We start from the raw sequence: 25239 nt of genomic DNA, 5'->3' as shown, positions 1-25239 counted from the left end.
TGTAGGGCATTTGTTTAGGAATGAATTATGGACTATTGGTAAGAGAAAAAGATCAGAGGGGTCTGAGCACTTAATAAATACTGCAGTAGTGATCTGATTTTCAGTCTGATTTAAGAACTGTAAAGACAGGGATCCCTGGGTGGCGCAGCGGTTTGGCGCCTGCCTTTGGCCCAGGGCGCGATCCTGAAGACCCGGGATCGAATCCCACGTCGGGCTCCCGGTGCCTGGAGCCTGCTTCTCCCTCTGCCTGTGTCTCTGCCTCTCTCTCTCTCTCTCTCTCTGTGACTATCATAAATAAATAAAAATTAAAAAAAAAAAAAAAAAAAAAAAGAACTGTAAAGACAGTCTGGGCTTTGCTCGAGATGCAGCGGAAGCTCATTTTGGATGATCAGTGAAGTGAGGGAGGTTGAACATTCTCAGTGCAGCAGTTAAGTGATCTCGGCAGTACCAGAGAGAACCAAAGAGATTTGTTCTAGTTAAAGAAGTGAATGTTTGGCACTCCTTCTGTGGCACTCAGGGGTACATTTTTCTTCTTTGCTAATGTGAACTAAAAAATAAATTCATCACATTTGCTGAGGTTTCTACACAAGATATAATTGAAAGGGGCCAGGCAAAATTTCGTAAGGGCATCTGTGATGCTTGGTGTTTGAGAGCTCCTGTGTATCCGTATGAATTGCTCCCTTGCCCAACCCCATATGTGAAGTGGGGAGCACGATCAAATCTTGTCCTATTTCTCTGAGATCTTACTCTGTCATCAGCTCTTCACTCTCTCTTGTGTATCTTCAATCTCTTCCACTCCAGTGAAGCTTCCTCAACATTTAGACATTCTCACATCTTTGAAAATTTTTAAGTGTAATGGGGTATCTCCCAGCCATGCTTCTCCTGGCTTCTCCTTTTTGCTCTTCTTCTATTCATAGACACAATTCTTGACAAATAATCTAAACTGCCTTACCTTGCATCGGTCCCCAGTCTGGCTTCTGGCCCCACATTCTGTTCCATATGCTCAGAGACAGTGGTCACCGATGGCTAAAACTGATGGGCCCTTCTTGATGTTTGTCATTGACCTCTTGCTGGCATCTGACTTGTGACCACTCTTTTCTTCATAAATATCCTTCTTTAGCTTCTGAAATGTCTTCCTCAGCTCAAGTTCTTTCTGAGATCACTATTTCCCCCATCTAATGTCCCTTAAATATTGCTGCCATTAATCTTCTATCAGTTTTTTTCACAGCCTCAAATAACTTCTTTCCCCTGGGGAATCCCAAATCTATACTATCAGCATAGGATCATCTCTTGAGTATCATGCTTGTAATGCCATCTACCTGTGCACCAGTTCCACCTGAATGTCACATAAGCACTTCAAAACCTATATGGATGAAACCAAAACTATCATCTTTCATTCCTGATTCTCTCTACTGCTTAAAATTGATCAGCTTGCCTTTGGGGACTATTTTTTGTCTATCATTGACCTTTCTGCAGGCATTTTTTTAAAAAACTTACCTATTCTACTTACTAAACTGTAAGTCATATAGGGAAAAGAGCTCTACCTTATTTGTTTTTGAATCCTCAGCAATGAGTAGTGCCATAATTATTTGGGAACTATAAATGAATGAGTGAAGTGAAGTAAGGCCCACTGCTCAGCTCTATTTTTTTTTGCACTGAAAAGAAGCATATCAGATCAGAGTCCCAACACATGGTTGGAGGTGCTTTTTGGCATAACTGCTCGGTGAAGTATCTCTTTTATTTCTCCTGGCAGCTCTCGAAACACTGCCATGTGCCACAGTGTTCTCTTTCCCAAGCAGGTACAGAATGCAATCCCAGGAGAACATATAAGGAAAGAAAATTGCCCATAAGAGTACAGCTATGAGGAATGAGTACATTTACAAAGGAAACGCAGAGCCATGCTCCAGGGAGAAGTACTAGGTCTTTCTTCTATTTTGATATTTAACATCCAGCAGACTGAAAGTATTCAGTCTGTAGTAATGGAAAACAGCCTTGAAAAATGTGAGAAGATTTTATCATTAAACCTTACAAATCATAAAAATCTCAAAGGAAATAAATTTAGTTGGAGAGGTAAAATTGCTATAGGGTAACATCAGGACTTTCAGCCTTCAAAAGTACATATGTGTCAGTATCCAAGGACCCCTTGGAGTTTCTAGCCCACATTAAAATAAAGAATTATGCAGAAGATTCTATGAAAACATAGAGGAGGGGCACCTCACTTGGTCTAAAGGAGTCAAGAGAGTTCTGCACGAGGAAGTAAAACCTAAGAAGAGCTTTAAAAATTAACTTTCCAACTGGATATTTAAGCAGAAGGAAGCACTTGCACAAAGGCACAGTGGGGTAAATCTGACATCTCATTTGGGGAACTATGCCAAGTTTGGCAAGACTGATGAGTGTATGGGAGGTGAGAGATGGCTGTGGAGATGTAGCAAGGAACAAAGCATGAACCTCTTGTCTACTGTGTTTGTAGTTTTGACAATCATGGTAGATGGGGAGCCATGGAAGTATTTTAAGTAGATAAGTGGCATGACCAGTTTTATATTTTAGAAAAATTCTGGAGCCAACATATTGGCTCCAGTGATGAATTTGAGAGGAATATGCCTAGAGACAGTGTGACAAGCAGGAAAACCGCTGCAATAACCAGATGAGAAGCCACATTAGAAGAAGTCAAAGGAACTGATTCAATAATAATGCAGGAAGTTGAATTCTAGAACCTAGTGCATTGTGGAGAAAAAGAAGGGGTTTCAGATAACTTCCAGGGATCTAGTTTCATTCAGTCATTCAAGATATATATCGAGTACTATGTCCCGGGCTCTGTCAATACAATAATAAACAAAACATAGCATTTCAGCTGAGATCTCAATGACAAAAAGTGCTAGCTGAGTAGAGTGGGCTAGGGGAATACTCTTTGAAGATGGACTAGCATGTGCAAAAGCCCAAAGGTAAGAAAGTATATCTTATTTATTGAGGAAGCTGCAAGAAAGACTGGGTACCATCATACTTCAAGAGAGGGACTATAGGAGGATAAGGAGGCTTATTGGTGATAAGCCTAAATTCGCACATGTTGAGATGGAGATGTCCATGGGACATCCAAATGGAAAGACTGGGTCCTGGAGCCATCCTCATTGTCTGGGCTGGATAGAGAAATAAATCTTAAAGATAAGGCAGTAGATAAAGCTGTGAGGGTGGTAAGATTTCCCAGGTATAGGGCAGAGAATGAGAAGAGAGAATACAAAGGATACAGTCCCAGGCAACACAACCATATTTAAGGGAGAGATGGAGGGAAAATGTCAAATGACACAGAATCAGGAGAAGAAAGAGGGATCAAGGGTAATCTAGAAATCAAGAGGGTTTTCAGGAAAGGGGATTCGACAGTCCTAGATGCAGCGGAGTGCTCTAGTAAAATAATGACAGAAAACCACCTATTGGACTTAGTGTTTATGAGATCATCAGTAACCTTTGTCAAGAGCACTTTCAGTGGAGTGGGAGCCATAGAAGCCAGGTTAGGAGTGGCTGATAGGTGAGCAATTGAAACGGTGAGTATAGATTACACTTTCAAGTAGCTTGATTGTGAAGAGCCAGAGAGATGGTAGCAACAAGATCACTGTATGGAATTGGGGGAAAAAAATCGGTCAAATTTTTGTACTGAAGGGAGAGGCATAAACACTTTTATCAGCTGAGGGGACCGAGCCAAGAGAGATGGAAGGTAAAGAGATGCACAATGACTCAGAGGAGACAAGGAGATATACGTTATGTGGAGGATTCAGCTTGAATTTCAACATAGCTGGTCCTCCAGAGTTGGAAAGGAGAGGAGAAGGGTGGATGAAAGAAGCAGATAAAAAGGTAGATGGAATCCTAAAGAGTTGAGGGAATAGTTTGATGATAAGGTCATTTTCTCAGGGAGGGAGGGGATGGGATGTGGAGGCAAAGGAGTGTCCTTATCCCTTTCCCCTCTCACCTTTCTAACTCCAGCCATCACCAGACTGGGTACCTTTGTTTGGTCAAGATTCCAAATGAGTCACTTAGTAATCTGGGAATGGTCAAATGTTAGCTTGCCTGGAACACTGCAAGTAAACATAAAAGAATCCCTGAGGCTTCCAGAAGCTTAGTTTTTTTGTTTTTGATAGGTAACATTTAATCCAAATAGAGAAATAAATATTTACATGGAAAAGGACAATGGGATTTTTTTTTCACTAGGTATTATAGATATTTGTATTTCATGCATGGTAATTATATTCCAAAACTATAGAAGTGATCACAATTACGTGCAAAACATCAAGGATTTGAGAGTATGACAATTGGTCTCCTCCAGAATGAAACAATGGTACAATTTTAATTTAAGTTATTATGGGTTTAAATATGTAATAGTTAATGGATAGTCTGTCAAGCACTCAATAAAATACCTTATAACTTGTATGAATCATAATACACGCTATTTTTAAATCTACTTTAAGTAATGATCTGAGGACAAATTGTTCAAAGAATTGAGTTTTACTTTTCATGTTTGTTTTCAAGGTGCCCGCATTTGTTGCCCCCAAATGAGCAATCTTTTGGTTGATCTCCAACTGCCTGGAAATTCAAATGGTTCTTCTGAAGACTTGACACTGCCTCTAGTATCACTTAATATTTTTATGAGCATCTTAACTACAAAACTGAGAGAATTAAGCAATGAATGACACCAGGATGACCAGACTGCTGACATCCCAGAAGAACAGATTAAAATTACAAGTGACCGAGACCAATTACAGAAACCATCTACCCAAATCACAGAGAAGTTCAAGAGAAACTTCAATTAAAGTCATACACTCTAACCTGCTTTATTGCACCTCCTCTTTGTGAAGGAGAATGATAATCATCACTTTTAGGACTTATTGCCTGTGTATTTATTTGTGGATGTTGCTCATAGTCAGAGTGGATAATAGCGCACTACTGTGGAAAGCATGATCAAATATTCTGGTCAAAAATTTGAAGGGCACTCATTTATAGCAAAGCAAATCAGTAGGAAGATGGTTAAAATAGGATTAAATTTAGGGTGACTGGGTGGCTCAGTTGGTCAAGCAGCTGACTCTTGATTTCAACTCAGGTTACGATCTCAGGGATTGAGCCTTGCGATGGGCTCCATGCTCAGTGAGGAGTGGGCTTGAGAATTCTGTCTCCTTCTTCCTCTGCCCTTTTTCCCCAGCATGCTCTCCCTCTCTCCCACTCTCTCAAATAAAAATAAATAACTAAACAAACAAACAAATAAATAAATAATAAATCTTTAAAAAATAGGATTAAATTCAGCAAAGAGTGATAGAAAAATACTAGTAGCTCAAACAAAATAGAGTTTATTTCTCATTCAAATAGAATCTCAAAGTGAGTTGCCTGGTACTGGAATGGCAACTCTGTGATGATCAGAAACCCAGACTCCTCATGTCCTGCTGCTCCACCATCTTCAACACATACTTACCATTCCAGATGACCGCTCAACTTACACCACCAAGTCTGCATTCCAGCCAAAGAAAGAGAAAGGAACAGAATCACATGCCCTTCCTTTTACATTTTTTTGATGTGTTTGATTGATAAAATATATGTAACAAAATTTACCATTCTAACCATTTTATGTATACAGTTCAGTGTAATACTTACAGCATTAAGTATATTCACACTGTTCTGTAACCATCACCACCAGCCATTAACATAACTTTTTCGTGTTCCCAAACGTTTCTACCCATTCCTTAGCCAATGACTCTCCACTCTCCCTTCTCCCCTCAGCCCTTGGTAACCTCTATTCTACATTCTGTCTCTATTAATTGGACTACTTTAGGTAACTCGTGTAAGTGAAGTCACACAATATCTGTCCTTTGGTGACTGGCTTCTTTCACTTGGCATAATGTTTTCAAGGTTCATCCATGTTGTAGAATGTGTTAGAATTTCCTTCTCCTTTAAAGCTGAATAATATTCCATTTTTATGTACATGTCACAATTTGTTTATCCATTCATTTATCAAAGAACAGTTGGGTTGCTTCAATCTTTTGGTTACTATGAGTAATGCTGCTATAAACATGTGTAAAAAAATATGTTTTTGAGTCCCTGTTTTCAATTTCTTGGGCAATATATAATTATTACATATATCGTTATGTATGTTATATGTTATAGTATTATATATATTTGAGAATATACATATTATTATATAGTATCTAGAAGTAGAATTGGAATTGTTAGGTCATATGATAATTCTATATCTAATTTTTTGAAAAATTGGCACATGTTTTTTCATGGTGGCTGTACCATTTTACATTCCCATCAGTGATGCACAAGATTTCCGATATTTTCACATCTTTGCTAACACTTGTTATTTTCTGTTTTCTTTATTTTTTAATAATAGCCATTCTAATAGGTATGTTCTGGTATGTTATTGTGGTCTTAAATTGCATTTCCCTAATGATCAGTGATGTTAAACATCTTTTCATGTGCTTATTGGCCATTTATGTATCTTCTTTGGGTAGATGTTTATTTTAGTCTTTTGCCTAGTTTTTTAAATCAGGTTGTTTATTTTCTGTTGTCATTAGTTTTTGGAAGTTCTTTATATATTCTGGATATTAATCACTCTTTTAAAAATTTCTTAAAAGATTTTATTTATTTGAGATAAAAAGAGAGTGAAAGAGAGAGCATGAGCAGTGGGGGCAGAGGGAGAGGGAGAAGCAGGCTCCCCACTGAGCAGGGAGCCTGATGCGGGGCTTGATCCCACGACCCTAGGATCATGACCTGGGTTGAAGGCAGACACTTAACTGACTACACCATCCAGGTTCCCCAGTCACTCTCTTTTTTAAAATGTTACTTTCTGGAAATCATGTAAGATATTTCTGTTTATATTTCTAGGGCTATAACTAGCTTTAAGTAAGTCTGGTAAATATAGCTATTTCAGGAGGCCATGCACCTAGCTAAAAATCAGGGGTTTTATCATTCTGGAAGAAGACAAGAACAGATGTGGTGAGTGAGTAGTCTCTGCTGAAAAATTTACATTCAGGGTTTCCTTTTAACTAGGGGCTTTGTCTACAGAACTATTTGCTAAATAAGAGAATATTAGTTTCTTCCTTACAACCAATGTCTTAGACTGATTTCCTATAACTCTGGGATTATTATGTTTTCCTTCTGAATTTTGCCCTCTGTTTATCTTAAAATATATTATATTCTTAATATATATTATATATTATATTATTATATACTATGTTGTTATATTATATATTATGTACCAAATTATTATATTATATTATATACTATATTATTATAATTGTATTATATATTTATGTTTTATATATTGTATATACATACAAAAATACATCCTATACCATATGTTATATATGAATGTCTATATTTTTTACATTATTCTTTTTATATTTTAAAACATCGTTGTATAAATAGACAAATAAGGTCACCTAGTATAGGTCTCTTCTGCATTAATAACCTATTTATTATTCCTCTCAAGTTAATATATAGCTGATATTACTCTAAGATTTAATTGATTTTTCTTTAATTCTATCTGAATCCCTAAATGTCCAGAACTTTTTAAAAAATTGCATTGGGGTGTAATTGACATATAACATGTCAGTTTCAGGTATACAACATTTGATATTTTTATAATTGCAAAATCATCCCCAGAAGAAGTGTAGTTAACATCTGTCATGATACATAGTAACAAAACTCTTTTTTCCTGTGATGAGGACTTTTAAGATTTAATCTTTTAGCAAATGTCATATATGCAATATAGAACTTTTTCCCATTGTGTCAGAGTTCCAGAGAATTTAGACATGCAGTGTCCAAACTTTTTGCAAAAGTATTTTTTCTCATGACCTATTGCCTCCCTACCTTGCAATGACAAGGTATTCATGCAGCTTGGCCATTTGAGTAAAGAAGTAGCATGTTTACAAATAATACCACAAGATGCATATTTTGAACCATGAGTACTGGATCAGCATTCAGGAGAGTGAAAAAAAAAAGCTTAAGAATTTATCAATAGTAATAACCATTATTATTATTGATAAAGATTTTTCAAAATTTAATGTATTTACTATCTTTAACCCATCAATGAAGGAGTAATGCTAAGGGATCAGGGATGCCACTGACAAGGAACCTATGTTTACTCTACTCTGGCATGTTCAAGATATGTTTGGAAGGCCAGGTCTCTCCTGGGAAAGAGCTCAGCCCAAAGGAATAAGTTTGGTCTAGGGCAGTGTCTCCAAAGTAAATAGTGATTTTTTTTTAAGCTTTTATTTGCCCATTCATGAAAGACACAGAGAGAGAGATAGAGACACAGGCAGAGGGAGAAGCAGGCTCGCAACAGGGACTCCGATGCGGAACTTGATCCCAGGACTCCAGGATCACAAAGGCAGATGCTCAACCACTGAGCCACCCAGGTGCCCCAGAAAGAGTGATTCTTATGAGAACTTCCTGTTTTATCCTGGACTAATGTCTGAACTCTGGGATGATAAAGTACTACTAACAAAATAAAAATAAAAAATAAAAATCTAAAGAGCCATTCACTAAAATAAGATGTTGGGTTAGAATGGCCTGACTGCCTACCTCTATCAGATCATGACCAGAGCCTTCTATTTGGGGTGACAGTTGGAACCAACTGAGGCAAAAAAGGGACCCAGGGCCAGAGCAGTAGGTAGGACCATCCCACATGTGTGGCAGAGAAATCTCAGGAAGGGAGGAAAATGTTGAGCATTACATACAAGTTGAGGGCTAGCTCATCAGGGATCTTATGACACCAAAAATGCCCAAAAGGAGAAGGGGAAACAGATGAGGCTTGGGTCCTAGAATGATAGGTGTGGGGTCCAGAGATGTACCCTGATATTAGTCTCACCGTGGCGCACAGGCATCTCAAGCAGTGTGGCCCAGGAGTCAGTGGCTCACAAGCAGGTGATCCCTCGGAAAGGGAGCTGGGGGAGAAGAGAGAAGAGACATGAGTCACTTGCATTTGAATAAAGATCCTTTAAAGACGAAGATATTAATCCTATTTATTTTCAAAATTCAAATGGTGTTTTACCATGTGAAAACAGGACTTCGCTGGAGGATTTCACTCCTTTCGCAAATCTGAGATGTCTGGCTAGAAAAGAACATGTGAACCGTGTTTCATTTTACTGACCACAGGTTTACGTCATTTATCGACGACAATAACAACAAAATATCTTGTAAAAAAATTAAACTAGCAGAAACATATAAGCTGTCTTAAAATAGAAAACCTGGTGGCAGAAGTACCCTCAATTTCTTTGGCACAATGAACTAGACGCAGCATCTGTACAGTCTGTTCATACACTCTTTTCATAGATGGCTTGTGAAACCAACACTCAGACTCACATGAGAGCCTCAGGGGAAGCCAGATTTCACACCTCCAGCCTTCAAAGTTCTAACATAAGGCAGAAAATCTGATGTCATGTCATCTGTAAGAGACTTCGTGTAGAGAGAGGAGATGCCGGTCCCGGAATGTCCAATGCCTGCCAACAGGCTCTGCCTGGTGACATGTGTGTTCGTGAAAGAAAGAATGCCCAGTCATGAAGGTGTTCAGCCCTTTCAACAATGTATCTAAAGATAATGATAAAGAGGAAGGACAATCCCCCTGGCTCCGTAACTAAACAAAGAACTTGCCTCCCCAGAGACTCACCCTACTTCATAAACACTGTAAGGAGGCCACACTGTCTCGAGGAAGAGGACAATGAGAGTAGAGTCCCTGACACCATTATGCTGCCATATGTCAGGCACAGGGGGCCATAAAACTGAATGAGAGCAGTGTAAACCAGTGAGCAGAATCCCCTCCCGCCACTCCCATCCCCGATTTATGACCAACCTACTCCTCATTTTCAGCCAGTGAGCGCACTCATGTTCTTAATAAAATGCTTTGAAATCCTGACATAGGAAACACAAAATGTTATCGTTGTGAAAATCCATAAAGTTCTCAGTGCATCACTAGAGATGTCAGCTAAACCACACAAGAGAAAAAGTAACAGATTCCCCACCTTATTCGAAAATAAGCACATAAAAATATCTGGCCTCAGAAAAATGGCCTCTTTTGTAAACAGGTTTTCTGATCATAATGTGGACCTCACCTGTAGTTTACCTAAATGCAGCATGTTTCCCTCTGAGCGAATGCCTAAGCTCAGACAAGGTCAAGCACACTCCATCTCAGGAGGCATTAGCTCGTGACTCCTTTTTAACAGCAACACTTTGGAAGTGACTGATGTGCACACCCGGAGGTTCTTAATGGACCAGTTGCAATCACCACAATAGACGGCGTTTAAGGAGCTGTCTTTCATAGTTGCTGTGCAAATCATTTCTGTAAATGTGTGGGTTTATTGATTTGAATAAACCATCCCTTGATGTAAAGAAGGTAAGATCTGTGTTAGTCATCGAATATTTCAATACCAATGAAGCCACACTTTAGAAAATGTGTTCCCTTTCAGACCTATTACTTCTTGTTTTGTTTCTTTGGTTGGTTGGTTGGTTGGTTTTGTTTTAGCACTAAGTCCTTAAAACCTCTAACTATACATTAATACCATTTAGATAAAAGGTCTCAACATTTATTTGTTTTCATCTTCATAGCCTCCACTACAACACTTGGTATAGGGACACCTGGGTGGTTCAGTTGGTTAAGCATCCGACTCTTGATTTCAGCTTAGGTCATGATCTCAGGGTCATGAAATCCAGCCCTGCGTGGGGTTCTGAGCTGAGTGTAGAGCCTGCTTAAGACTCTCTCTCAAAAAACAACAACAACAAACCAAACAAACAAACAAACAAACAAAAAACTCTCTCTCTCCCCCACCCTCTCTCTCAAATACAAAAACAAACAACAATGCTTGGTATATACCGGTGTGTTATATGAGGATTTATTGTGCTCCTGCATCCAACAGTTCATTATATATTCACTAACTAACCTATTAGTAATGGAAATTAAGAAGAACAAATAGAAACAATCTGTGTCAGTTTAAAAGCTCATTTCAAGCTGAAGTGAAATAGTGCAGTTTCCACTATGGTATGATAATTACAGGAAAATATTAAAGGGGGTTACTGGGTAGATTATCTTTGCTTTTTATTCCTTTACAGTGTCTTCACATACAACAGTCAATAAATAATTTCTGGATGGATTTTGTCACACACACACTCAGTCAAAATATAAATTCCAAATTCAAGGAAATTCTTTTCTAACTGTGAAAGACTGTGTATGTGGGGAAAACTCTTCATGTACCTCTGCCTTTTCAAGGGAAATCAGAGGCATTCAGTATGAAAGAAATGCCTTCTCATTTTACCTTTTTCACCCCCTCTCCTAATTATTGTAGTCTTTTTTTATTTTAATGGCTGCTCCTCTTCTTCTTTTCTTTGATTGCTCATCAGCAAAACTACCCATTTAATTAGGCATTTATATATATGTAATTTTTAAAAGATATTATGTATTCATCCTAGGTGGCACTTCATGGGGTGATCCTAGGTGGCTGGGCAGGAAAAGATCAGTGCTTAAAACTTGGGCAGTAATAGTAATAGGCTATTAAGCAATTCCGCATAATTATCATAGTGTTTATTACCTATTTGTTATTTTTACTTTACTATAATTTCATACAAATAATCTCTGAGATGTGCCAGTGCCAGAATAACCTTATTACTAGGTATATAGTCCTCATATGGGAATGTTGTCACTTTGAATCTAAATTTTATTCAGAAGCTTCTATGAAGTATGTGGTGAATTTTCTGATTACGTAAAGGCACATGATGAATCAGAAGTTTAAAGTTCTCAAAAAAAAGAAGTTTAGGGTTCTCTGAATATAATATGAAAGGAGTTAACTTAGTGACAAATGGTTTCCTATAGCGAAGAGGGGTTGAGACCATTGTTGCTTATGAATTTTAGCTGCTAGTTAACCAACTAATTAATCAAAAAAGGAAAAGTATGACTACTTGCTCTCTATAGTCGGTTTAATGAGAAGTTCCCAATAACTTAAGTGTTACAAATGACATAATAAAACTGAATTGATTTATTTGCTTTTAAACATAATATGTCTTTCCCTGATGTACCAAATTTCATTTCTGTTTACATTTTTGGTCTAGGAATAGTCATTATACTTTATATTAAGTCTGTAAATTGAGTATCAAGCTATAGCATTAAAAGTGTAACTTACTGGGCAGCCCCGGTGGCTCAGCAGTTTAGCACCACCTTCAGCCCAAGGCCTGATCCTGGACACCTGAGATCGAGTCCCACGTCAGGCTCCCTGCATGGAGCCTGCTTCTCCCTCTGCCTCTGCCTCTGCCTCTGTCTCTGCCTCTCTCTCTCTCTCTGTCTGTCATGAATAAATAAATAAAATAAAATAAATAAGTGTAACTTATTTAGGTAACAGACAAGAAAAAAAAAACAGAAATCAGTTTTTATTATTTTTAAAAATCAACTAACAGCAAAAATTAAAATAATCATACACAGATATAAACACCTAGCTTGTAAATGCAATTCCTTGAATTGTTTTAAATTCATGTGCAATTTCTAACTTCTTCATAAATCAGAAAGAACATATGCAAATATATCCAGTTTGGCATTTGCGGGAGAAAATCCCTTAGATGCAGAATTTCACTGGCTGCTCAGATAGGAAAGTCATTTTGGTTTTGCTTAAAAATTAACACATCCTCTCTCTGACATTTAAGACCAGTAATTGGCTGCAAAGTGCTCAGTGCTTTTAGATGAACTGTGGTATATATCTACCAAATCTATCTATATATAGATATTTATCTATAAATATACATATCTATCCATCTATATATAGATATATCTATATATCTATATATAAATAATATACATATATGTGTGTATATAAATATAAATATATTTATATTTATATACACACAGAGAAAGAGAGAGAGAAGGAAGTTCTTTACTACATCATCCTGTTGCTGCATACCTCATGCTACCTTGTTATTATATTGTGTGTCATAATATACTATTGTAAATGACTGCCTTTTTTCTCTCTTAAAAACTTTCTAAGATGGTAAAATTTAAACCAAACATCTCCAACTCCTAATAAAGCTAGTCACTGGAGAGCAAAAGGAGTGAAGACCCATGGAAGATTTCTCGCACAGGTTTCACTATCTTTTCATTTTTGTAGATCATTATATCAAATGTTTATAGCAGCTATATGATATATCCAGCCAAATTTTAGTTACAAATTATAAATATGAAAAGAATAAAAAGGAAAGAGAAAGACTGAGAGGAAAACACAGGGTCCTAAAATATATACACTACTATGCAAAATGTTTTCTATTTTTATTAATAATTAAATTCAGATTGTGGAACAGTTAGGGCAAACATCCAGATTAAAAAAGAAGCAAGAAGCAGGTAGTAATTGGGGAACATAGCATGTTGTGTTTTTTTTTTTCTCTTATCTTCAAATTTTACCTCTATTATTCATCTCCCAAACACTTAGAAAGGATATCAGGCGTTGGTATTCGACGTGTTGGCATACAATGAGCAACTGCAATCCATCATCAGAACTTTGTGCTTCTATCCCAGAAACATGCTCCAGCTAAAGAATATTCAGCTTTAGTTTGAATGTAGTCATATATCAAGTATTTACTGAGTACCATGTGTCAGTTTCTTAAATGTTCCACCTTCATATTACACTTACTGTGTTCCTTCTTACCCAAACACATGTAACAGTGCTACCCGGAATCTGTAACTACGAGAAACAGGTAATAGTGATTAATATTGGAAATTATTCCATTAACTCTCAGAGAGAGCTGTCTACTTGTCAGAGTTGTAAGGATTTTTACTGGATACAAAAAAAAAAAAAAAAAAGAAGAAGAAGAATGACATAGCAATATTTGATTGCCTTATTTGTAATTCTCTCTGAGTCAGAAAAATTATTTGTACTGAAAATATCTTTCAGTCTATATTAATATTTGGGTTCAAGAATCTAAGGAAAATCATGTGTTTGCTTACTTATTATTTATGTATATGAAAGGCTACTTTGAAACACTTCTGTTTAATGCATTGTGTTGACTACACATTTAGAAATAAACACAAAATCTGATTATTTGTAATGCCTATTTTTCAATTAAGAATGTTTTAAAAATTTGTAATTCAATGAGAGCTGAACTTAAGGACCATATTTTTAAATATATTTAGTGGAGCTATGATAATTCTTTTCCTCTACACTACTGCCTTTTAAATAGCAATCCTGATTGTCACAGCTTTTACTTTTCAACGAGGAAGTAAATTAATGAGAACCTCTTACTTTTTTCTGACCAGAGTATAATAGTTGAAGGAGTACTCTGGAGAACATAAAAATTACTGGGCTTATTCAAATTACAGTATTAGCTTTTAAAATATTAAATATTAATATTTAAATTATAAAACAAGATAGTTAATCTCTAGCCTTTTACCCTGGACAAAGCTATGTAGATATTTTCAAAGAATTTAGAGCTCTCAAAGAATACTATTGCCCATAGTTCTGAAAGCATGGCACAAGAAAACCATATAGGTCGTTCACTCACTTTACTTATGCTTTGAATATTAAAAATCTACCTAAACAATAGAGAAACATGTCACACTATCTTTAGCCAAAGAACACAATCACCCATTCAGCAAATAAAACAAGAAATTGTATAACTGCTGTTTGAAGTATGAATTATTATAATTTTGGGAAGGCATTATGGCAATATGTACCAAAGGTCCTAAAATATTTATATCCATTTTTAACTTGTACTTGCATTGCTATAAAACAATTTGAAATTTTCTAAAATCTTAATACATTAATATTAGGATTTTAATAATAGAATACCCTATTACTCATTAGAAACATGAAATTAAGGTCATGGTTGAGTAAACTATATTATGTGCATAGAGATAATATTACTAAGTCATTATAAGCATGTTTTTGAAATTTTCTTTAAAATTTTATTAATGTATAAAATTCATATAAAAATTCATAGAGCTTGGGGCACCTAGGTGGCTTAGTCGATTGACTGTCTGCCTTCAGCTTGGGGCATGATCTTCAGGGTCCTGGGATCAAGCCCCATGTCAGGCTCTCTGCTCAGTGGGGAACCTGCTTCTCCCTCTTCTTCTCCCTCTGTGTTTTTTCTCTGTCTCTCAAATAAATAAAATCTTTAAAATAAATTCATATCCTGGATGAACTTTTACAAAATAAACATATATATCCATGCTCTAATCAAAGAGAAAATTACTCTCACTCCAATGTGTAAAAAGTTTAAAAACCTAGGTTCTATTTGTCCTCAGAGCGACAGCATCAACATCACATGGGAATTTGCTAGATCCTGTAATTTGAAAATATTCAGATTCCCTCCTAGACCTACCCAACTAAAAGGCTCAGAGATAATAAAGCCCAGTAATCTGTGTTTTATCAAAGCCTGTAGGTGATTCTGAGGCACACTAAAATTTAAGAACTACTAATCTAGGGAATTTACTTTTTTTTTTTTTTTTGCATTTTACTTTAGAATGAGAAATGTGCTTATATGTATTACTTTAATGATGTAAAAATGGGCATAAAAATAATGTAAATAAATATGACAACTGATGATAGTGGTTATTGCTGGAGAGTAAAATTGGTGATTTTTATTTTTTTCTATATGTTTTTGAATCATCCAGATTTCCTGAAGAGATTGTAAAACTTTGGGTATATTATTAAGCACATTTTGGTTTATTTTATTTTATTTTATTTCTTTTTTAAAAGATTTATTTATTTTAGAGAGAGAGAACACATGCAGGGTAGGAGCAGAGTGAGAGAAAGTTAGTTAAGAGCAGACTCTGCACTGATGTGGAGCCCAGTGGGGCCCCATGTGGGGCTCCACCTCAGGACCTCAAGATCATGACTTGAACCAAAACCAAGAGTCTGACACTTCACTGACTGTGCTACCCAGGCACTCCACATTTTATTTTTTTTTTTAAGTATGTTATCATCAGCTAAAACAGAGCGGCTTCTTATGATGGCACTGAACAGTTAAGTTGCCTGAACTATCATTTTAATTTCCATTCTGCATAGCAACATCTACGTGTGGAGTACAAAACCTTACCCCACTATTCTTTAAATATTTGGAAGGATAAAGGTAGACCATTACCCACTGAACACACTGATGGCTGCACAGATGGAAATAAATACAGCCTTGCATGAACATAGGAGGTAATCTTGAAATTGGAAGGCAAGTTAAATCCTCAAAGATTTCAAATTTACTAAGCCTTTTTATTTTAGGGAACATGACCTTTTCTAAAAGAAGCTTTTTAATTCCATCTCTCCCTAAAAGGCTAAAATAAATAGTTCTTTAACATAGCAAAATGGATCTTCCACGAGGAGAGATTAAAAGAGCAATTCAAGAGCTGCAAAACATGGAACCTAACTCTGATGATAATGAAGGAGTTATAGCAGCTGCTGCCAGTGCCCAGCCTGGATCCATCAGTCCTTATCCCTTCAGAAAGAAGGATTTCTACACACCAGTATTTGGGTTCTCCATGCCTGATGGCTTTTCCAATAGGTTGCTCTGTTCTGAGGCACACGGATCAGCAGTACCAAGCAATTAACATTCTGAGGAGCAGTCCTCAATCAGTGACCAATGGTGTGAGAGTATAAATACCTCAACTTCCTTGGCCCTTGAGTGGGGTAATTCTGAAGTACACATCTCAACAATTCTCAGAGATTTCCTGTGGGATTAAGCATGTCTCACACTATGTTAACATGGATACCTCATGGGCTGCTTCCCTCTCTGTTTCACTTTTCCTGTTTCCTTGCTGGTGTTTCTTGTACTTTCCAAATAAAAGACTTGATCTTGAGTCCTTGTCTCAATGTCTACTTCTTGGGCAATTCATACAAGTAAATGTGTTAATCTGCTTAATAAAGTAGAAGATGGAGTAGGTATTATTTATAATACATTTACTAAAATGCATTTTATAAGCCTTAGGGATTTACATCCATTGCCAAGACTGTAATTATCAACCTAAAGAAACCTTACTAACTAGCTCTTGCTTCTTGAAAATTTGAGCAGTCCTCCATTTTCCTATGAAGATTTAAGCCATTATTAGTATTTGGGGGGATTGTAAAAAATTATTTAACAATAGATATGACACAATTGCTTTAATAGTGATTGTAATAGAAGACATTGTTATAGAAGTAGACTAACTCCTATTTGCCATACACTGATCATTTGGTGGCAGGTCTTAGGAGAGAGTCTGGAGCAATGGAGGGGTATTTGAGAGTCTCAGGCAAGTGGATATTTAACAACCAGTTTAGAAAAATTCCAGTATTTTAATAATCAGTAAAGCCCTATTAACATATTCAAAGAAAGATCTTGAATACCATATGTATGTCTTCTTTTTGTAATACAAACAATCTAGTTTCCAATGGGATGAACATAGTTAGCATATAAAATAACTGCCAAGAGGCACTCTTTCCTTGGGAATCAAATTTTCAAGGAAAACAAACATGAAGAATATGGATAATTTAAAAATATAACATAGAAATGCTTTCAATCCAGCAAAATGACTATCAACAAAGAATAAGTCCTCCTGGTGGTGTGAGTGCCACTCCTCAACATAAATGAATATAACATGCCTATTGAAATACAAAAGCCTTCTGATTGAAATGCCTCCTTATTTATACTCTGCTATAAACACACAAGGAATTCACCCTGTGTTGAGTACTGAATAAAAAGGTGAACAAAAATACCCAGTTGCTAAAAAGGTATTGTAATCTCCAAGTACCAGGAGGGAATTCAGAGGCTGGTAGTTGGTTAAGGCTGAAATATAACGTGAGTGGCCACTGTTGTCAAAATAATTTCCTACAAACTTGGGCAATTAACTAAAGCGTAAAAGATGACACTGCATGAAAAATATTGTTCCTACCACAGTTGTACAGAAAAGAAGAAAGAGGAAAAAAGAAAAAGGAAACTAGCAAGCAAACTCTGGCTTGAAAGATTCAGAATTTATAGTTTTCAACAATATTTTATGAGCCTCAAGAATACCTTCTTATCTAGACAGAGAAAGAAAAATCAAATTGAAATGAACTCTTCCTGAACTCAAGCAAACAAATAATGAAGCAAATGATTTCTGTATTAGATCTCAACACAGCTATTTAAAGTAAAATATTTCTGCATCTGACAGAAGTATCATTTCTAAACAAGAGGTTCTTGTCCAGTCTCTGACCATACACCCTGAGAGTTTTCTGTTTCAGCTAAAAACATGGTACTATATAATAATCACAGCAGAGCACAATTAGCAACTTATCTTTTAGGCTTTAACTATAAACCATTCATTTAAACAATTTTTTCCCATTCAACCTCAGATATACAGTATTAGATGAATTATATCTCTGTGCTGTGACACTGACATCATTGATCCATACATGTCTTGCTTTGATTAGTTACTCAATTAATGTTTTTTGAATAATATAACAAGCACCTATTAATTAACCACCTCAAAACAAAAGCTACCATACTAAGCATAACTAACACCTAATTACATGGTTCCTCCATCAGCACATCTTTCTTGGCTCTACTATGCAAGATAGTCATCATCCAAAACTCTGTGTTCATAATTTCCTGGTTTTCCTTTAAAAATTATTTGTTGTGTCTGCATTTGTTAGTTTATTTTAGTTCTTTTTGAGGTTATTAAAAGGATAGCGTGCTACATATAATCTTTTAGGACTCATTTTTTACTATATTATATTGCTATGATTTTCTACGTTGTTGCTTGTTACTATAATCCATTCACTTTGATATTGTTGATAATATTCTGTTGTGTGAATATGCAGTTTATTTATCCATTCTTTCATTAATGGACATCTGAGTTGTTTTCAGTTTTTACTATTAGAAATGGTACTGAGGGGATGCCTGGGTGGCTCAGAGGTTGAGCATCTGTCTTCATCTCAGGGTATGATCCCAGTATCCCAGGATCAAGTCCCATACTGGGCTCCTTGTATGAAGCCTGCTTCTCCATCTACCTATGTCTCTGCTTCTCTCTCTGTGTCTCTCATGAATAAATAAGTAAAATCTTAAAAAAAAAGAAATGGTACTGAGGATATTTTTGTACATGTTTCCTTTGCAAAATGCAGAATTCTCTCTTCAATGGAGATTTCTCCTAACATGGAATTTGCTGAGACATGGTAAAATGAGTGTTCAACTCAGAAGGTAATGCCCAAATTACATTCCCACCAACAATGTATAAGAAATCCCATGGAACTCTAGCCTCCTTGAAAAGTATCATTGTGTGGAAATACTGACTACTTTGGTTTCTTAGTGTGAAATACAAAATATGTGAGAATAAAATAGCCATACTAGTGAGATAGAAAAATTTCCATTTAAGATAAGCCACATTAATTTATGGACCACAAAATCATAATGTAAATATAATTATAATGTCTAAATTTTTTAGATTGTTCTCTGTCCATTTCATTTCATTTAGCCAAATAACTTATGAATATAAACTACATAAACTGTAAATTATCATACAAATGAAATAAACATTTAAAAAAACAAGATTTGTAAAAGTTCTCTATTTAGCAAGAGAAAATAGAGGAAAATATTAAGTGTGCAAGAAGAAATTCATAGTTTTAAAAGTACAAAAGAGTAGAAGTTTTCAGAGCCTAATTAGGAGGGTGAATGGTCTATGGCTCACAATTCACCAGGTAGCCTTCCCTAACTTGTTAGTAATGCTTTTGTAAAGAGAGAGTTTTAAAAAATACAGATAAAAATTACTGCTAAGGGATCCCTGGGTGGCGCAGCGGTTTGGCGCCTGCCTTTGGCCCAGGGCCAAGATCCTGGAGACCCGGGATCGAATCCCACGTCGGGCTCCCGGTGTATGGAGCCTGCTTCTCCCTCTGCCTGTGTCTCTGCCTCTCTTTCTCTCTCTCTCTCTCTCTGTGTGACTATCATACATAAATTTAAAAAAAAAATTTTTTTAATTACTGCTAAAAACATATCATTGCCTTGTCATATTACATATAAATTGAGGCTCACTTCAGGCTGTACTGAGTGGCCACTCATGTTATCACTGCCTGAGGATGTGTAAGGAAGGCATCCTGGCCCTCCCCACAGTCTGCTGCCTTTCAGAATACGTGGAAGCCACCGTCCCACAGCCCTTCCCCTTGCCATTACCAATGGAACTTCTCTTACTGAGTCCTGTCAGAAAGTACAACTTTTGGAAAACCACCAAGGTAAGAAGTAGGAAGTCAATGACAGCATTATACATTCTGAACATAAAGAACACTAGATGATTTCTATTGACATTGCTGAATGGTCAACCCACTTTTTCCTACATTTAGTGATCCCAAATATCAGAGACATACTGATGAGGAAGGGGAAGATGCTATTTTTGACTTAGCAGGGCCACAGAAGATAAAGGCTATCTGGATCACAGAAATGATGTAGCCATGGATTATCTTCTCAGCTGTAGGTTTAAGAAGAGAATTGGACAGAGATTCAAGTAGACAAGGAAAATACAGACATTCAGTCTGTCAACAAATGGTGATTCTGGAGAGATGGCTCCTGGTTAGAAAATGAAATAAAAGAAAAAGAAAAGAAAAGAAAAACATTAAAAAGGCTTGAAGGGGAAATGTCACTGAACAAGGAAAGTTAAATCACCTTGTCTCTAAAATACTCAGAAAAACTATGAAAAGTATTACAGATAATAAAACATTAGATATTTTTTGGCAGTCTCAATTGAATTCATGAATCACAAAATGAAAAAGCAAACTGATGAAAAGCAAAACAAGAAAAACAGAATGGCATGCAAAGGGAGAGAGGTGAGATTGTGAAAGACTGCAGTTAATATTAAACATCAGATTAAAGATGCATTGGAGGGGCACCTGGGTGGCTCAGTGGTTAAGTGTCTGCCTTTGGCTCAGGTTGTGATCCGGGGTCCAGGGAGCCTGCTTCTCCCTCTGCCTATGTCTCTGCCTCTCTTTCTGTGTGTCTCTCATGAATAAATAAATAGAATCTTTTAAAAAAATAAAGACGCGTTAGAGGATTTAAAATGTGTCTTAATGATTGATGATGAGGCCCCCTAGAGCACAAGGGACCTACTACAAGGAAGATATTATAGTACATGGTAGTGAATGAAAAATAAGGACATAGAGAAATTAAATAATACATAATTCCATCAATAAACTTGATAGTTTTAAAATTAAAAGTCTTAAGCTATTTCATAAAAATTAAGGAGTTATAGGTGGGAATAGTGGCAGATAGAAGATCCCAGTGAGTGAAAGAGTTTTCAAATAGTAGTAGAAAAATTTGTCATTGAAAGAAAAGAAAGGCAATCATTAATGAAACAGGAATGTAACAAAGAACTTCCTAATTTACGAGAGGAAAAATGAAATAAACTGAAATGTAAGCAAAGTGACAAGAACAAAGAAAGTTAAAAAGAGGGAAAATTAAGGGCAAATAGGAAAGTAAATGGAAGAATATTACAGCAAGAATCTTGGCCATTACATTAAATGTGAACTGACTGAATTCACTTCTGAAAGGACAGGTCCGCCAGGTAGGTCAGAATCAAAGCACAGCTATATGCTATTTACCTGAAACTACTTAAAATGAAGTAATAAAGGAAGGTTGAGTATAAAAATGGATTAAAACATGGCAAGAAAATACAAACAAAAAGAGAAAACAGAGCAGGCATGGTTAATACCACACCAGGTGATCCTTTAGATTAAAGGCATAATATAGGATAAAGAGGAACACTGTAAGGATACAAAGTCATATATGAAGGAAATATCACAGACCTTAGTGCATGCATACCATGTATCATCACACCTAAATATATAAAGTGAGTACTATCAGAAATGCAAGGTAGGCTTTATGCAATTGCAGTGTAGTATAATGCAAGGTTAAATGTTATAATTAGTCAAATGTCATAAATAAAAAATTTTGATTTAGTCAAATGTTTTATATAAATATTGTACACTGAATTAGATATGTAATATAAATAAAAAAATAAGGACATAGAAGAATTCATTAATATAATCAGGAAACATAGAACTTTACATCTAACAGAACATGTATAGTTTTTGGTTGTTCATGGAACATTTACAGAACAATCTGTACTCTGGTCAGAGAGAAAATCATAACAATTGCTCAAAAGTTGATATTTCATAGGTCTCTATGTCTGATCATAGTCCAGTGAAATTAGAAATATATAAGAAAGTTGATCTGGAAAAATCCAGAAGTATATACTATTATTCATATATCATATATTTATTAAGTTTAATATAAGAAAATAGGTGGTATTTCAATTATGTAAAAAAGAATTATTTAGTAAATGGCACAATTGGCCATCTACCTAAAAGAAAATAAAACTGGAAGTCACATAGATGTAATTTCTAGATAAATGTGTTAATGCAAAACATAAAATAGTAAAATTTGTACAAGAAAGTATGAAGAGATTCTTACTTAGTTGTAAAATCCAGAAAATTATAAAAGATAACATAGATACAGAGCAAAATATCAAAAGCCAAGTCAATAAATGATGTATTTTGAAAAAAAATTGGTAAAGCAAATAGTCATAGGACTAATATTTAAATTTACATAAGCATTACATCTCATGTTGACAAGGAAATAAACCAATGGAATATTGTAAACAATTCACAAACAAGTAGTCTTGATGGCCAAAAATATAGAGAAGCTCAGTCACAAATAGGAAAATACAAACTAAAGGGATTAGATATCTTTTTATAGCCATCCGAGTGGCAAAACTTAAAAGACTGAGAACATATAAGTGAGAATGTGAGAAAATAATGTAGTGGGAATATGAAGTGCTTGCACTTTCTGGAAATCAATCTAGCAGCATTTCTTAAAATTAATAATTGGCATACTTTCTGACCAGCAGTCTCATTCTTGATAATGAATCTCCTAGAAAGAGAATCCTAAAGAATATGAAGCTATTCAAAAGAGAATTGTTAAATAATGCTGACTTATCTGTAGGGAATAATATACAGCTATTAAAAAGAATGAAGGTAAGGTATAGTAATTCATCTTTGAGAAATTTCCGGGAAGTATTTTTTAAGCAAAAAAAAAAAAAAAAAAAACAGAAAAGTGTGCAATATACTTTTTTTTTTTTTTTTAAAGAAAATGAACAACAACAATGGAAACCCTGTACATGGAGGAAAGTATGGAAGGATGCATTCCAGGCGTTAAGATGTGTTATTGGATGGAGGCAGGGGCTGATGGATTAAATGCTTGAATCTTCCTTCTTTCATAGCTGGTGAACATAAAAAATAATGGATCAGTGATCCGGTTCAATCACATTTTTTGACTGTCAAAATGTAGGTAATACACCTGCATACATTTAAAACAGACTACTCAAAACCAGTCACAGAGTTTCATTTATAAAACAGAGTATTTCATCCTCATGAGAAGACATTTCTTAAAAGACATAAGGATTTACTTTCAAAAGTCCTAGCACACCCTCTATTGGTCTGGAAAATTAAGTGGGGCAGGGAGTTTTTTGTTCTAGAGACTAAAAGTCCTGCAATTCTTTATTGTTTATTCTTTTTTTTACTCCCTCTGCCTCCTTGTCCTTTACTCTCCCTCAGGATGAAATTAATGGTCTGCTGCACCTGTCCATCTCACCTACTTGGTTAATTTAGAATTAAAATTCACTGATTCAGCAACACTGTGACTCCTGCAGTTCTAAAATGATAGCAATAATTCCAATTAAAAATCGAACTATTCCTGGATGTATTATCTAACCCATAAACCCCTTTTAGAAAGATAATTAACGCTTCTTCTTGTCTCTGAGTTTTCAGTATCTCTGTGTTAATAATAGCTTTGGTTTTAATCATTTATTCCTATTAAAGAGCAAAAATAGGCAGAAGGAAGAAAAAAATTATGTTATTTGTATCTCTACAGTGAAATTGCTTGGAAAACTATCAAAGTTCCTTTAGACTATTTAGATTAGGGAGGGTAGGTTTTTTGGGAAATGAATGTGAATCAACAAATAAAGTTGGGAAATTCATTATGAATGGTTTTTTTTACATTAGTCCAGTGAATTGAGGATATGTATTTGTAGATATGCCTGCAAATCCTTATGTATTTGTAAGAACTTGAAAATGCATATGCTTCAAGTATACAAATCTCCAGAATGAGAACAAACTGACATTTTTTAGTAGCTCACAGCAGTACTAGGATCCCTTGAGTGAACATACCACTCAACAGAGTAGATCTTTATTTACAAGTATAGTCAGACAATAAATAGTATCTCAAGCTTCTTACAAAGGAAACAGGCTCCTTATGCTTCAAATATATTTACACCTAAGAATTAGGCTGTCCTTATTCGGGAAAGATTCTCGGTTCCCTTCTTGAAGGTAATTATTTTTATCCAGACTGAAACCAATTAATCAACAAGCTAGTTTTCTCTTTTCATATTTACTAATAAATCTTTGTCTATTTTTATATTGTTAATGATTTGTGTTATTTAGGATTATTTCTATCTCTTGTAAGAAACTATGGTTAGAGTTTATTTTCTTATTCTATTAATTCTTTGTCTTTTATTATGGAATTTTAAGCTATTTATTCTTATAGTGCCTGATGTGCCTAATCTTAACTCTGAAATTTTTTTTCTTGATTAAAGTTTTATTATTCCTTCATGTTTTCTTTATATTTTATCTTTTGTTACGTGGACTGTAGTTTCTGTTTGTTTTTAGAGATTTGCATTATTATCTACGGATTTTGAAATGAACATACTGTTGGTTTTTTAGAACTTCTGTGGGACACTGTAAGTTCCTTAGAAGTATGCATTTCTTGTTGTAGTTGTTCTCAAGTCAAGTATGAAACATTCTTTTGATACTGCCAATATAAACCTAGGTATTTAGGAAATATTTATATTCCCTTATAATAGTCTCTTATTTCTTTTATTATTATAATCTGGAATTTTTAGCATTTACAAGGACTACTTTTGGTATTCAACCTAATTTTACTTCTAACTGATTTAAGTGTCATTTCAAAATTATTCCTTCTAGGACTCTGAATTTTTACTTTGATCTTCTATCGTTTGGCTACAGTGTGTTTTAGAGTAATTTTCCTGGAAAATTTCCTGAAAGAATGTCTGCCTTTTGTCTCTATCCCTAAAACTTCTGGGTATCGATTTCTTGTGGCACAATCCTTCTCTCCTAGCCCTGTGGTTCTAGAGTTCTACTTTCCCTTGATATCTCAAACTGCAGGGAAATATATAACTGATCTGGTTTTTGTTCCCTTGTAGGAACTTTTCTAGATGTTTTTACTACAAGATTTGAT

The 25239-nt window shown here is 35.5% G+C and overlaps 1 long non-coding RNA gene across 1 annotated transcript in view; it reads right to left on the bottom strand.

The window, feature by feature from the left end:
* Nucleotides 1-5303: 5303 nt before the first annotated feature.
* The window catches only part of LOC118355358 (uncharacterized), a 169724-nt gene continuing 149788 nt past the window's right edge, over nt 5304-25239 (bottom strand). The window contains exons 6-7 of the long non-coding RNA XR_004817693.2: nt 8849-8924; nt 5304-5484 (exon numbers count right to left, since the gene is read on the bottom strand). This is a non-coding gene — a long non-coding RNA (uncharacterized LOC118355358). The remainder of the gene's footprint in view (nt 5485-8848; nt 8925-25239) is intronic.

The sequence above is a fragment of the Canis lupus genome, chromosome 7 (genome assembly GCF_003254725.2).
Source record: "Canis lupus dingo isolate Sandy chromosome 7, ASM325472v2, whole genome shotgun sequence".
Classification (NCBI taxonomy): domain Eukaryota; kingdom Metazoa; phylum Chordata; class Mammalia; order Carnivora; family Canidae; genus Canis; species Canis lupus.
This window is presented reverse-complemented; position numbering and strand designations above follow the sequence as displayed.